Raw genomic sequence first — 16,506 nt, 5'->3', positions numbered from 1 at the left:
GTAACGGCAGACTTCACCGTCACATCGCCACGTACGTGTACCTAGGTAGGTTTGAAATATACATAAAGTAATCTCGAAAGTAATGCTTTTAATGTAACTAAAATGTAATTTACGAATTGTGTAAACCTGATAACTGACAGAGGAAAAATTTCGAGCGAATCGAATCGTACATCAAACGTTTTACAAATTGTTAAAGTTCGTTAACTACTCTAAGGGTTCGCCAGAACACTTTTATCTACATAATCTATACTAATATTTAAATAAAATAGTGATTATCGCTATAATATATAGCGATAATCACTATTTTTTGAAACCCGAAAAAAAAAAGGTTTGTTTCCTACGAAGGCTGCCTTTACGATGAGAGATATATTATGATTGTTTTATATACAGTGGTGGACATATAATTAGAAACACTATCTTAAACAGTATAAAAGATACTTTGCAGTAACACTTTTTATTTGGAAATGAAAATGAAACAACAATTAGCATAAAATATGTTCAATGACTTATCATTTATTAGAAAAACAACAAACATACAAACAACTAAATGTCTATAAAGGTATCAAAGAGTAATTAATGGACAACTTATTAGAAAAAACAGACAAATACAGTAAAAATATATGTAATTTATAATAATAATCAGTAATAGATTGTTTACGTAAAACTGTTCACAGGCTTATAAAAGTTATAATTTAATGTTCAATTGCATAGCATTCTTGTCAACGACAGCTCTGCAATGACGAGGAATTCATTCAAGCAATGTCATAAATTTTTCGATTGGGATTGCTTCGTAGAGTTATTTTTGACTGGAGTTGCGTTTGTCTGAGACTTTTTTTCAATGACATTCCACAGATTTTTACATGAAACGGTTTAAACCCAGATTATATGCAGGCAAGTCTAGGAGGGAAATACGGGGTTCACTAATAAGACATTTGACGCTGTTGGCCGTGTGTTGAGAATAATTACCATGATTGGTATTGAAATTGATCAATTGTACGTTCAATCTTTCGAACAGGTCCAACTCCACAGCCGGAATAATATATCCCCACACTTTGATATTGCAACCACCGTGCTTTTAACTATGGACCTTGTGTATTTATAATTGAAAGCATGGTTTATTAGACGTCTAACATAGCGCTCTCCGTCTGAATTTACCATGTTTAATTATTTGTATCATCTGAGTATAAACCTTTATTCTATTCTAGTACTGTCCAATAAACATTTTTTCCCTAACAATAAACGCTTCTTTCGGTGTTGCTTGGTAAGAAGCGGAACCTTTCGAGAAACTCTCCTAAACAATTTAGCTTTTACTAATCTTCGGCGTACCAGTTTTAACGAGACGTTTCTAGGGTCATCAGGCAAATAGCCCTCATTTTTAATCTGGTTGGAGCCTATAAATGGGTCTTATTTAACAACACGTACGATTAGCATACCTTTCTTTTCTGTGCGATGTTTTCTCGGTCGAGTCATTCTAAGAACGTTGTCAATAGTTCCGTGTCTTCTGTAATGGTCAATAGTATTACACACTTCCCTTACAGAACATTTCATATAGTCAGATATTCTCATGTACGTCCACTTTTGATCGAAATGCAAATTAACAATTATTTGTCTAGTTGAAGCGTCCCAACTTTTATTTTTGCTCATTTTTAAAACGCTTATTGAATACAAAATTCCAATTTGATGTTCAATTGCCGATATTAATTATATGTCCGCCACTGTATAAACTGAATAGCGTGGTTTCCGTGAAGCCTACGATAGGAAAGGAATAACGCTGAGTCTAAATAAATTTTGATAATCAATCCCAAATTTTTCGAGAGCTTACAATCTCACGAGTATGAACTTACGAATTTTGTAAATTTCCGTCCACATATTGAATCGAATCCGTATTTAGAATTATTGATATCTGCTGTTTGGCATGGGTTATACCTACTCGATTATACAATGACCTCGCTGATGAGACGGTACTGCATACACGGCTCTCAGTCGGGAACTCTGCATGAACAAAATGCGTTACATCTCACCAGCTATTACATAATAATATAGCGTGATCGGTACGTTTGTCAACTCTTTCAACTACGACGCATTACGTCTAGTAGACAAATAGGCGTGGTTATATTGTTTCACTAAGCAGGGGTTTTGGGTATCATAGTATTTTCTTTGATTAACGAGAGTGTTACACATTTAATTAAAACACTTAGGATTAAAACGCGTGTAATTGTAACTGTTTTTACATTCGATTTTTGCGTAAAACTTACATTTTTATTTTTATTAACGTTTCAAGACCTTTTCAGATCTCGTTTTCAGGGGTATTTGGCTAACAAATACCACATCCTAGGCAATAAACGGCGCTAAACCCGGCCGGCAACGCTCCTGTGATTCCTCTGGTGTTGCAAGAGATTGTGGGCGGCAGTGATCACTTAACAACAGGTGACCCGTACGCTCGTTTGTCCTCCTATTCCATAAAAAAAAAACTTCATAATGACAACTATGACAAATACTGTCTTTGACTCATTTCATCTGCAGTCCCCCTGCAAACGAGATCTGGAAAGGACTTTAAAAAGTGTTTTATTTAAAACTTTTGGGTACCGTCAGACGTACGTAGGGTTCAAATGTTGTCAGATTGATAAACAGTTTTTATTGCTCATTAACAGTAATTAGATTCATCATTGATTGATATATATCGAAACAATTAAAAAAGCAGCCAAGTGCGAGTCGGACTCACCCATCAAGGGTTCCGTAGCAGCAAGTTACATAATATAAAAAGTAATATACATCATATAATATTTTTAGTTTTATTGTTCTCTTATTTTAGAAGTTACAGGGCAAACTATTAAGTTTAGAAAAAAATGATATAAGAAACCTCATTTTTTCTTATCTATCCAATAGATATCCTACACGCATGGGTTTGATGAAAAAAAAAATTTAAGTTTCAGTTCTAAGTATGGGGAACCCCCAAAATTTATTGTTTATATTTTTCTATTTTGTGTAAAAAACTTAAGTGCTGTTCACGGAATAGGTACATGTACTTACCAAGTTTCAACGGTATAGTTCTTATAGTTTCGGAAAAAGTGGCTGTGACTTACGGACGGACAGACATGACGAAACTATAATCCGTTATTTACCATTTGGCTACGGAACCCTAAAAACAGATTTCTAGTATTTTTGCGAGAGCTGAATAACTCTCAACTAAACGAAGACATCCAGCGAGGAAAATAGTCACAGACAAATCGTCAGAGCCAGCTCGTCGGTATCGCTATGACGTCACGTATCACGCAACCTAATTTGGCTGGCTGAAATGTTGAGGTATTTAGAGCGAATGCATTAGAGGTCGCATATAATTGTTGTGTGTCGTGTGGTAAGCTGACAACATACCACCTGACACGAGAGCAGATGGCGCGGCCACAAACAGACGGCTGCTTGTCCTGCGCTGCAAACTTGTTTCGAAAGACAAATCCAACATGGCGGACCGCGCAGCACCACGAATAAAATAGACATCAGTAATTGAAATAAAAGAATATTCCTCAACTCGAATGAATGCAAAAGTGGTTGTGTTTTCATCGTCTCACTAGTTTCAATTAGTAATTGTTTACTATTTGTTATCGTTTCTCCGCAGGGATTTTTTCTGTCACTATATAATAATCAGGAATCAGTAGTTTTCACGAGAGTCGTATATACATACCGTATATCTTAATAGCATATACTTGTGTTGCCATTTTATTGTATGTAATAATATGTTATAGCGACGCAGAGGCGTAGGTAGAAGCAACGGCCTCACCGATGGTCCGCGGTACCTACTTGACCCTGATAAATTATCTGCGCTTATGTTATTTCAACGGCTTCTTGCGACTCGAAGCTGGCGCCTTTCAGAAAATGAGCTATAAACGTATCACTACATATTATAAAACATAGTCCTCCCCCGCGTCTGTGTCTGTCTGTTCGCGATAAACTCATAAACTACCTACTGCACCGATTTTTATGCTGTTTTCACCAATGGATACCGTGGTCTCGAGGAAGGTTTTAGTATATAATTTGTTATGTTTTTATATTCGATCTTTACTGACAACTGTAAAGATCTAAGTACTATGTGTAGCGTTATGATGTATCGATCATGAAAGCCGTGCTGTAAATAAGTAATGGAAACGGGTCTGCGTCGGTTCTGTTGGCCAGAAACGTGGCGTCCATGACACCTAAACGAGTGAACAGCACCTCTGCTATCTGGTGCTTTGATAAGCGTTATTATCTCCGGCATTCGGCGCGGGAGGGACGGGGACGAAGTGGCAAGTGCTCGACTGTTGTATAAAACTCGTAGCGATGGCGGAGACATTGAGCTGCCATCAGCCGCACATGTTGCGGAACGTGCGGGCGGCGGGGCGCGGGTTGCGGAGAGCAGGGAGCGGGGCCCCAGGGACCGCGCCAGCTACTCCACACGGCACACAGCACGCACACACGTGCAACACCGACATGACACGAGCGCCGGCCGCCGACCGAGGAGCGTCCGCCGCGCCTTATCGTAGCCATCTTTGTACGATGCACGCCACCCGCTGATCAAGCCGGCCTTAGGCTGTGGCTAGTCAAGATGTTTTTGAAAAACGAACGCGAAACGATAATTTTAAAAATGCATAGCGATCGACATCGAAAGAGTTACGTTCGATTCACTTTTTATTATGTTAGTCAACCGTTGATGAGCATGGGGCTCAATTGATGGTAGGTGATAACTCTCTCATCAAATTATTAATCTTGCGCCGCCCCGTAAGATACCTACACACTACTCAACCCTAATAAGTGAACGTGCACAAATATTATGCAAAACTCCCGGATTTAAACTGCAACTGCAAATTCGACCAACGGGCAGTTGAAATAACAAGACGTGATCGAGAACGCCTTCGTCACAATGCTCAACAGTGCACGATAGCAACAATACGAGCGCGAGCCGTTGATTAGTGGACACTCTTCAAGGTTATGATAATTACCAGTTGAACCGGTGGCTTCACGACGCGACATAACATCTTACTACACCTAACTAATAATTTGTTAAAACATGCATTCGATGGCAATCACAATATTGTAATATAATTCAAACTGTCAGACTGTAATGATAATTATTATCTTAACTTATTATCGTATAGTTTTGTTGAAATGCGCACTCCAAATTCAGTTTTATCGTGATTTTCTTCAACGAATATCGTCGCTTCATGTGATGTTGAGCGTTGAGTCCACCATCTGTAGGGTATCGATCTCTGTAGGGAGGAGTGGGTCGCCATCCCGACGCTATCTCCACAGCGCCGGTGGTTTGAACGTGAATACCAGCTAGAGGCTGTCGGGCGGGTGATAAAGGAAAACTGCCTACGTAGCCGGCCCCTAGTGGGTGTTCGGATGGCGAAGTGTTGTCGCACTAATGGCTATATATAGCCCGTGTTGGCGAAGCTGTGAGGCACGGCAGCACACCCGCGTCGACGGCGACATCGCCCGACGAAAGGTCAATTGGCGCGCAAATTTATTTACGTCGCCATACCGCACCGTCCTCACCAATGCACCAAACTACTCTTTAGTCTATGTTTTAAAGAAAATAATTGAACAATATACTTAATTAACATTATTTTTATGTTACAAGCTATTAATAAAATGCCTACCTAAATCTACGACCTAATTATTAGAAATATACTAGGTAACAAAATAAAGATTTTTGTATTGTTTATTTATCTTTACTAAATGTATTAAGTATAATTTGCGCTTTTATTCTTCATATTATATCTACAGAATCATTAACTCTTCGGATGTTATAACATGAAGTCATGAACGTTGAGTCTGTCGAAGCCAGCGATCGTCGACCGCCATCACAGCTGCAGCGCTACCTATTTGCGACTGTGGTTAGTCATGCTTGGAATGCTCGGCCGACCCGACCTCCTACAAGCACGCCGAGAATGACGCCACCACTGTCTTATACGTATCTACATGGTGTCTACCTATACATATAGGTTATCTTTACCTACAGTATAAAGTGAATCTTCAATGTTGTATCATATCCTTTTTGGCTATTCTGCTGTCATAAACAGCAGGAAAGACTAACTGTTTGTTACTAAATTACTAAAACTTTTGATACAAGGATGTAAAATATAGTTAGGGATGTAATATAAAAGTTATACTCTTCATATTATATTTAAAGACAGAAAACAGCTTAGGACTAATATGAATGGACTTCTTACAAAACTTATACATATACGATAGTGATTGTCACAGATAATAAATAGGTACCTACGATGTTATGATAGTGACTGAGGGCGATAGCGAGAACTGCTGTCAATGTCATGTATTTTTTTTTTGTGTCTTTGTACATTACTAGAAGAGGCAAAGGTTTCAATCTTTAAACCAATCCAGGCAGTCAAGGTATTTTTATATATTTAGTAATATTATTATATCCATCTCCAGAAAGCATGTTATTATTGTCTATGGTATGGGCACAATATTAAGCAGGTGCTTATTGACAGAAATGACGCTAGCACTGAAAATATTTATAAAATAACTAACTGATACCCGCGACTCCGTCCGCGTACACACATGACTAAGGACGTAGTTCTTATAATTTTTTTTATGTCTTATGACAAAACATAAGAATTATCGTACATAAATATTTTGTTTTCAAATTTTATATGAGGTAAAATTAACTGTATATTTAACCTGCTGAGAAAGCTGGAAATTCTAATTAGTTATTCATTTGAAGCTATTCTTTCAATTTGATTTTTTAACGACGGATGACAGTATCAAAGGAAATATGAAATTGCTGTTTTTATTTAATTCCGAGCATTTTCATATTTATTTAAACCTTCTCTGGACTTCCACAAATAATTCAAGACCAAAATTAGCCAAATCGGTCCAGCCGTTCTCGAGTTTTAGCGAGACTAACGAACAGCAATTCATTTTTATGTATATTGATAGATACCTTGTTATGTTATTGATTTTTTTTAATCGTATGGTGATATCAGTAATTTTTTTTTAATGATTGTAATTATTATTTGTAGTGCGAGCTGAAACAAGTTTTGTTAATTATCTCAAGCGTTTATTTTATTTTTGCGAGGAACCTGAATTTGTCTAAAAGTAGACATAGTTAATTTTGACATTAGCCATGAAAGTACCATCCAAATCGGTCCAGCCGTTTGGGAGAATAGCTGGAACAAACAAACATCATATTTAAATATTTTTATCTTAATAACATTCAATAATCATCAAGTAGGAAGAATTGTTATTTAGGAACAGACGTAGGCATTTGAATAATTATATTTACATGGATCAATAGAATTAACAAGATTAATTGCAACTAAAATGTTAAGCATTTGTTCGTCAAAGTTCGTCGGAACATCAAGATAACGAAGTTACGATCTATTTAAATCATTTAGCAAAGTTCAAACGATATAAGCACATCGTGTAAATTAAAGTGTCGTTGGGACATTTTATTTGGGTATTGAATGAGACTGTGCCATCACACTCGCTTCTGTAACACTCATTCGAGTTAAGTCTGCTCGAGTCGATTAAGGGAGTCTCGCTCGGTAACCGTTATTACAATTATTATTAGGTTTGGTCCAAGTAAAACCGTCGTTAGTAACCCATCGTCAAGGTTTGTAGCATTTTAAAACGTATCTTAAAGTATTGCAAACATCACTCGGAAGTAAGGTATAATTTCCCAGCGTGGTATTACGTTTATGTATCAATTGGCCCAAGTGCATAGGAGATGCAAAGCTTATCCTCGGCCTCAAGGAAGAATCTTCAAGTTTTTTCGTTTTTAATTCCGACTCAGTGAGTATTTCATATTATTAACCTGGCCTTAAGGCGAAGAGTAAGCAGAAAACACGCAAACATGGTGTTTTTAGACAAGTTTTATGGTGAAAGTATAGCATTTCGAGCTATGAACACTACTTAATCCTGTACTACATATCCTTAAGTCTTATTTGTAGGTTCCTAATGCTTGCTGTTGGTTATAGTTAACACTGCCGAGCCTTTTTGAACTACCACTTTTCTTTAAATTTAAACATGTTTTTTGGCATGGCGTGACGCATTTTTTTGGTACTTCTCTCAGAAAAGTTATTCTTATAGCTTGTACTTTTTTGTGTAGGTTAATTTATTCAGATTAGTAGTGAACAACGAGGATTGTAAACATGTAAACTGTTTTCCACGCAAGAATTTTGAAAATATTGGCTTTGTTACATAGATGGCGGGCCGGCAGCCGTGAACTCATATCGCTCAAGGTCGCTGGCATTAAGTGTCGCCTTAATGAAATATTTACTTCTGTTGTGTTATGTTTCACAAACTGATTTTAAATTATTAATTCGAATTCTCAGGAAATTCACAAATTGAGGCCAAAAAGTGATACATATACACAGCATGGCCATTATTTTGATTATGAACGGTCATTCGTTGCATATTCACTGCACAGCTTATACACTCCATCTAGCTTACCGTCGTGTTAAACCTCGAGGAACCACACTCGAAGGATTCCGTAGCGATAAATAAAAGAAAAATATAACATGTATGTACTTATAAGTACGTTGTATCTCCTTTACACGGCTGAACCTACAAATAATTATTTGAGTGAGTTTAATTAGTTACAGCATTTTATACTAAATATTAAATAATAAGTGTAGGGTTAAACCTATTACGTAACTACGTACAAATATTATTTTTTTGAGAAATAGTAACGAGCTGCCTTGCCCACTACATTGCGTGCTGCCGACACTAAAGCTCTAAATATAACACACAAGCGAAGAAGAGCTGTTTAACCTGATTCCTGCCGCCGAATTCCACCATCGCACAACACGCCACAAGTTAGGATATCATCCTCACCATCTGGATGTGTGGCGGTTCTCCATGTCGTGCGGTTTTCAAGGAGCTTTCTTCCACGTACTACAAAGCTGTGGAATGAGCTTCCATGTACGGTGTTTCCGGGACGATACGACATGGGTACCTTCAAAAAAAGCGCGTACACCTTCCTTAAAGGCCGGCAACGCTCTTGTGATTCCTCTGGTGTTGCAAGAGAATGTGGGCGGCGGTGATCACTTAACACCAGGTATTCCATAAAAAAAAGACAAATCACGTCTTATAAAAACAAAGCCGAAATATGGAAAATACCACAAATATCATCATAATAAGCTTTGACTGCTATATCTATACATTGCTGCATTTATTCCGGTTGTTTAAAATGTTCTTGTTCATCAAGCAGCAATGTAAAACATTTATTCAGTTCAAGTTTGATTCGGACAGTGACAGTTGACACACGACTAAGGAGAAAAGTGTGCCGACTTTAAATATATATATATATACGACATTGGCTGCCGAGGATTCATGTTTGGACCCAAAATTCTTAACGGTATCGCAATTCCGCTTATTACTTTGATACATAGGATGTAAACTCTCATAAGCTTAAAACCGAACCACACAATAAAGATTGCACATGGCTGCTTCACTGGAGAAAAAGGTGATGCTGTGGTAACCACCAGCCTCCTATGCAAAGCCTCCAACTGGAAATAAAATACACAACCCCGCAACTATTCTACTAGTAGATTTCCAAAATATATGAAATATCTTCCACACTATCAGTAACTTAAGTAAAACTTATATACCTAAGTATAAAAACAAAATAACGAGCTTTTGCATACATACGTATGTGTATTTGCTAGAACTGTCTGTTTTATGAAATTCAAAAGAATTGTTAAAAATCGTTTGTTTGGTATCGACCGCCCGATAAGATCAGGCTATTAAATAATATATTTTATTTGACGATATTAAATCGTAACGATATTTTTATGATAAAAAAATAAGCCTGCTGAGTTTCCTGTGCCCGTTCTTCTCAGGTCTGAGGCATACTATTTCGAATGGGTGGTAGTTTTTGACTTTAAATAACTGTCATAACATATTTAGAATATCTACGGCCGTAACATTAGATTTCCTTACATATTAGCTTTGGATTTTTGAAAAGCAAATTGTAGCGATATAGCAGAACTAATTCATCCTGTTATTTTCTCGTCATAATAACCTATTTCTCACCGACCTACGGTAACAGTATTAACGAAAAGTAAAAGTATATTACAGATGGAAGCACGTTGTGGCGGCCATATTACATTATCTTTGAGCTTCGGACTCTAACTTGAAAGAAACGATAGTGAAACGGTTATGATCTATCTTACGCGTGTATTAAAATACGGTATTATATCGTTATAAATTACCATTAATTATTATTAATTGGTACTCAATTAATCCTATCAACAAGTTAGCTACTTACTCACGTGGTACATAATGATAAAGAAATACGTTTTGATCGTATTTTGTTTCGTTTTCGAACCGGTCAAATGCGGGTCGAAAGAGATGGGTTCAGTACCATCGTATTTTAACACTGTACTTTTTTAGAAAAATATTTTCTTTTCTCGACTTGTTTTGTTGTGACATTGTTTTTTAATTACTTTTTGGTAGAGCGGCTATAGTGATACATTTAAGCGTCTCGTCGTTGGCGCAGTACAACCATTGACTCTCACCACGAAGCCCCAGGTTCGATCTCGCACGCCACCTATGTGCTTTCAGTTATCGAATTCATATGTAGGTTTGTTTATTGGACCCTGTATAAGGTCGGTAATGCTCTTGTTATTCCTCTGGTGTAGCAAGAGTATGGGCTGCTGTGATCACCTACCATCAGGTGACCCCTATGTATTCTAGTTTTTCCTCTCTTCCATAAATAAAAAAACACTCTTTCAACATTTCACATGTTTGTTTATGGTATACACGTATCTACAGCCCGCTGACAGGACGGACGGAAAGATAGATGTCTCTGGGTTATAGATAGTTACGTTACAATTTGGATACGGAAACCCCACAAGCTGACAAGCGCGAAACGACTGGTGCACTGTGGGTTCCGTACTGTTGGAAAACCAAGAAAAATGATATAAAAAGTTACGATATCACTCTCTAACATACTTGTAAAATTGCAACAACATACAAACGCGAATAGGTTTTACACCTGCGAAATATATCAGGCTTAAATGGCTTATACTGTATGGCTTAGAAGGAATTACGAAAATAAATTATAATTTTAACTTGACAAGACATTAAGAACGCCTGGCTAGGGCTACAAACTTGAAATTTTTCATAATCTTTGAGATACATTAGTGTTATTTCCACCAACTAAACGGCCACGTGAAGCCCCCTCCCGTTCTTCTTTCACCCACTTGCGCTCGTACTCATGTGTCAGTACGGCTTGCAGTTCCATTATCGTTAGGTACGCAGTGATATTATCGTGGTATCGAAGTTCTAATTGTTACGTTTTGTCTTTTGTAGTTTCTGTTGTTCCGTGTCACTATAGTTGTACCTACTGCCAGAAAAATAATACTTTTTTACTAAACCCGTATGTTTTCATCGTTTTTTTTTATAATTATAATAATTAGCATCACAACACAACACCTTTACATTAATGTATAATACCGTAAAAGTAAATTGTTGTTTATTTGTTAATAATTATATCCTAGTACCTAATGCTTGTTTTGCACACCGTACCAAAGCGGCGTGACGTCATCGACGTCAGGTCCAATGATAATGTAACCGAGTAGTACATAGTAGTAAGTTTTCTTTCTTTCAAACCGCATCTGCAGTGTACAGACAGTATGGTGTATGTGTGTGTTTGGTAGCGGATGCAGTAAGCTCCCGTGGTAACTGGGTTCTCGAAGTCCCCGGCTGCGTCGCTATAAATACCGCGGCAGCAGACGGGCGGGGTGAGGCGCGGGTCGCGGAGGGCAGGGGCGACATCGCCTCAGCAACGCTCACCGGACCTCAGCGAGAGCGACGCCATATCGATTCCGAGGGCGAGGACTCCCCCTGCGCCCGGCCTACCATTATACTCAACACGGGATACCTTCGCTTCCTGCCGCTCGCGGCGACAATACTGTATCCAGTAACACGAGAACTAAGTGAAACATACTAACAAAAGTAATAAAAATCATTTAGGTATTCACTCAGGTCAAAATGACACTTGACTGTTTCTATGTAAAATTAGGACAAACGAGCGTACGAGTCACCTGGTGTTAAGTGATCACCGCCGCCCACATTCTCTTGCAACACCAGAGGAATCACAGGAGCGTTGCCGATGAATGTCAAAGAGTTTACCACCACTTCGGAAAAGCTTGAATGAGAATAACTGTTACGATAACTATAGGTTTGCTTTCATTTTCTATCTTGGTGTATGTCAGTTAGAGATGTTCTTATCTCTTGCACGCATCGTTTGTCTATACGATAGTATATTGTAAGTCTATCAGTATAACGGTACCTTGGAGGAGTTGGGTTGACAAGATTAGCAGTCGCCACCTCACCCCACCAAGCAAAATAGGCACACAGTAGGCGTCGAGAAAAATAGCACACGATTACTTCACCTAAGTCACAAGCTATTTAAGAGCTATATAGCTAATAATATAAAGCTAGCATTATTTCTTTCATTGATTCCAATGCTTAAATTCCATTCGACAGTCAATAAATTATTGTATCTGTTGGATACAATTGCTTATTATGACAGTAATCTCGATCATCATGTTCACCATCCTTACACAAACAATAAAGGTTGGTGCATCCACTATACGATAATATATATTTATACAGTTAATTCTTTATTACTATTTATGAAATATTTGATGTTATGTATATTGCAGCCATTAAAAAATACTCTATCTGAGTGAATAGAGTGGCCGTGGAGTTTCTTGTAACTTGTAACTTGTAAGCTCTACTTTTGCCGAACATATGGTAGATTCAGTAATTTAAAAAATATATTTATAGTGACGATTCAAAAGCGCTTAGTTTAAGCATAATTGAATTGAATTTATTTGACTTTGACTTTGATAGTATCATCACCAACTCAGTTTGATTGTACCACTTAAGATCTTCAATATTATCGAAGTCTACTTTGGTGTTTTTCTATCGAGAAAATTAATTTTAATCGTGCAATAATAATTCTTGTAATGATTCGAAAAGGGTACCACCATAAATACTGCTTTTTTGAAGGTAGGCACTTATATATATAGGATTATGGCTATACAGTTTTCATTTAATAGTTGCTCATCTTCTGAATCTTCTAATATATAAAATTCTCGTGTCATGGTGTTAAACATTGAACTCCTCCGAAACGACTTGACCGATTCTCATGAAATTTTGAGTGCATATTGGGTAGGTCTGAGAATCGGACAACATCTATTTTTCATCCCCCTAAATGTTAAGGGTGGTCCACACGAAATATTGATTTTTAATTTTTTTGACATTTTTTTTAAATTTGTTTATTTGATTATGAGTCAGCATTAAAAATACATACAACTTCAAATTTTCACCCATCTACGATCAACAGTTACTTTTGTATCGCGATTTTAATATCGGTTGTATTGCCGTTTGCTGGGTCAGCTAGTATTCTATAAAAGGCCTGTACGGATTAGATTCGTTTGGATTAATCCGGACTTTCAGACTCTAGTCCGAATATTGTCCGGCTCTCTAATTTTTCCGGATTTTATTTTTAATTAAATGGAAGAAAGATATAAAATTACACGTTAATTAATATTAAATAATTGTACTTGTACTGACTCTATCGACGTATAATAAGCAACTGGACTCACAATCATGCTCAAAAATTGTCTGAAGCAAAGATCTGCCTACGCGTATTAGGCAGAGTTTTCGTTTAGTTGTGTTTCAACCGCGCTTTGAATACAAGGCCGCGCACCGATAAAGGTGTTCAGTGAGAAACTGTCCAAATAACAGCATATCCAAAAACTTTAAAACGATGGAGTGTCGTATTTCAAATCAAATCAAAATCAGTTCATTCACGTAGGTCACGGAAATAACACTTATGAATGTCAAAAAAAAAATTCTTATTGAAGCTACCGCTACTTCGTAAAGGGTTGAGCTAATGAGAAGAAGTAGCAAGAAATTCATTGCGACTCTTTTATATAACGATTTACATTTCCATCGATTTACAAATCATTTCAATTACAATATAATATGTAAAATGATGCAACAAACGTTTGAGTGTGCAAACGTCAAATAGTCAATGTCTTACACGAGTAAGTCAAAAAAGTAAATGTTAATTAATACAAAAGTTATTGAGTACAGTAGCTGCATCATCCACATACACCATAAATAAATAAAGGTATTCTGTGAGCATTTTATAAGCGATATATATATATATAAATATATATATTCTAGGTAAGTGCACCTTGCTTAATAATTACATTTTAATTGCTAAAACAAACTGTTCTTGCCTCGTGTTCGCGTCCCAGCTTCTAATGAGCGTATACAATAGACTATGAACATTACTGACACGAAATAAGGTGTCAATTTGAATAAATCTGTATATAAGTTAATGTATGTACGTATATACAACGCCCATTTTTTGACGACCTTTTAATAAGCGATTGTGAGTCTAGTTGTTTATTGCACGTCAACGACTGACTATTTATTTGTTCTGATTAAGTTGAATTGTTACCTCGTTGGTATTTGACAGCGTAAAAAATATTCCCCTTGACAACTTGTTACGTCAACTAAGTATTTTAACAATAATAGAGTACTTATTATAACAATATTGGTTACAAAAATATTTGCGATAAGTACTTAATTAGAAATAATTTTAAGTGTAAATTAACACTTGATACTGTCAATGGCTTATAATTACGTAAAACATTAATTATATAATATTTAATAATTTATAAGAACGCGTAGAAGATTGCTAGCATTTATTATGTGTCCTTTAGGTAAGTAACGTACGAATTACGAATATAAATTAAATTTTTTGCTCTGGATGGATTTTTTATTACAAATATATAATATTATAGATATGAAATTATCAATTGTGAGGGAATTTAGTTTGAACAGTCGCATATGCAACTTTATTTAGCCCGAAATATTGAAGTTGAAATTTTAAATATCATAATTTTTTATTTATTTTACTTACAAATACTACTTTATATAAAGAATCTGGAGGTTATTTTCTCACTTTCCATCGCTCGAGCCTCTTGCCTGATTCCCCCCCTCTTATAAATGAAATGGAAGAGGAAGCCAATATATACATCCTGTATATGTTATGGCTGTATAATACAGCCACGGACTAGTAAAGAAAGGACTCCGCGCCGTGATATTAGCGAATGAAGCACCTTGATGCCAGTGTGTGTGCGGTTTTGGGGTATACCAGTTACACAATTTTTTCTCCCTTAAATAATCATATATCCACAAATAGCTTTATATTATTGTTTTTACACTTTTTCACAACGCACGACGGCATTTTTAAAATATTTTATTGCGACGCAAACTGATCTGTCACAGACGATGGCAAATCTCATAATGGCGGCCGATCGTCTTGTATTAGTGTAACTGTATGCGTGGGGCTATGTATTTACACGTTTACCGGCTTGTTTTGGTGCCTCACTGTTATGTAAGGTGACACGGAGTCCTTAATTTTTTACTCGTCCGTGAATACAGCTGGACGTTTTTGAACTGCGGTTCGTTACTTATTTATTTTGTCATAATTTATATGAGACTGACTCGTATACTCGCTTTAAAGTCTGGAGTTGTTTTGTTACTCATCTGGACTCATTACAAGAGAGATCCTAACGAAAACAACCTTACAGTCTCACATAATTCGATGAAATCACTCATTAAAAAGGGTGTTGAAGGGCGCAACAGGTATTCAATTGTCCGCCTAATAAATCCAGATAGCTTGTTTAATCTGTTTCAATTATCATTTGGTGATACAGAGCGTTCTAAAAATATTCTGCAACCATTTAAGTACTAGCAATGAATTTTGAAAACTAAATATTATATTTTATTGTAATGTTACTGTATTACAATGAATGATAGTTAAGTTACGTGGTGTATCTTAAATACCGGTGTAAGTGTGTGTACCTACCGATATTGTTTGCTTGTTTGAGACATAGTACTTACATTTCCGAATCGGTGGTAGTTTTTGATTTTCAGTACCTAAGTGATTTCATATCCTATTTTGAATAGTTATTTGAATTTGTCAAAGGGAATTTTAATATCTTAAAACGAAATGAGTTTCAAAATATCTAGGAAACAGGTAGTGCGATTTAAAAATAAATATTAATAAAAATAGTTTAATATTGTATATTCTATTTTACTTAGCGTACCGGACCCTCAAATTGTATATAGGATAGAACTTAAATTACTATTTGCTTCCTTTGATAAAGGGAGTTTCAATTTAAACATTATTTATTTTACACTAACTAAACTATAGTATTATTACTTGCGCATATTGTTTCTAAATGGATGAAGTTTAGTGAGATACTGGTGACCGCAAATCTAACAGCCTAGGTTCTTAATGTAATGACAGTGTCAAGGTTACTGTCGTCATCAATATCGTGATAGTTCCGTGAGTCCTGTATGTCGCAGTGACATTGTTGTTTTGTCTGCTTCTTACATCCTTCAAGACGAAAAGGGCACAGAACAGAACACCATACAGCCGAATAAATAGTCGGGTATTTATTTATTCGT

General features: G+C 36.5%; 1 protein-coding gene across 2 annotated transcripts in view; it reads left to right on the top strand.

Annotated features, from left to right (window-relative positions):
• LOC126972623 (zinc finger protein Xfin-like) overlaps positions 1-16,506 on the top strand; it is a 52,569-nt gene that overhangs the window by 25,473 nt on the left and 10,590 nt on the right. The window lies entirely within an intron of this gene.

Source organism: Leptidea sinapis, chromosome 27 (genome assembly GCF_905404315.1).
Source record: "Leptidea sinapis chromosome 27, ilLepSina1.1, whole genome shotgun sequence".
Classification (NCBI taxonomy): Eukaryota; Metazoa; Arthropoda; class Insecta; order Lepidoptera; family Pieridae; genus Leptidea; species Leptidea sinapis.
Note: the sequence above shows the minus strand (reverse complement) of the source record. Positions and strands in the feature narration are given on the sequence as shown.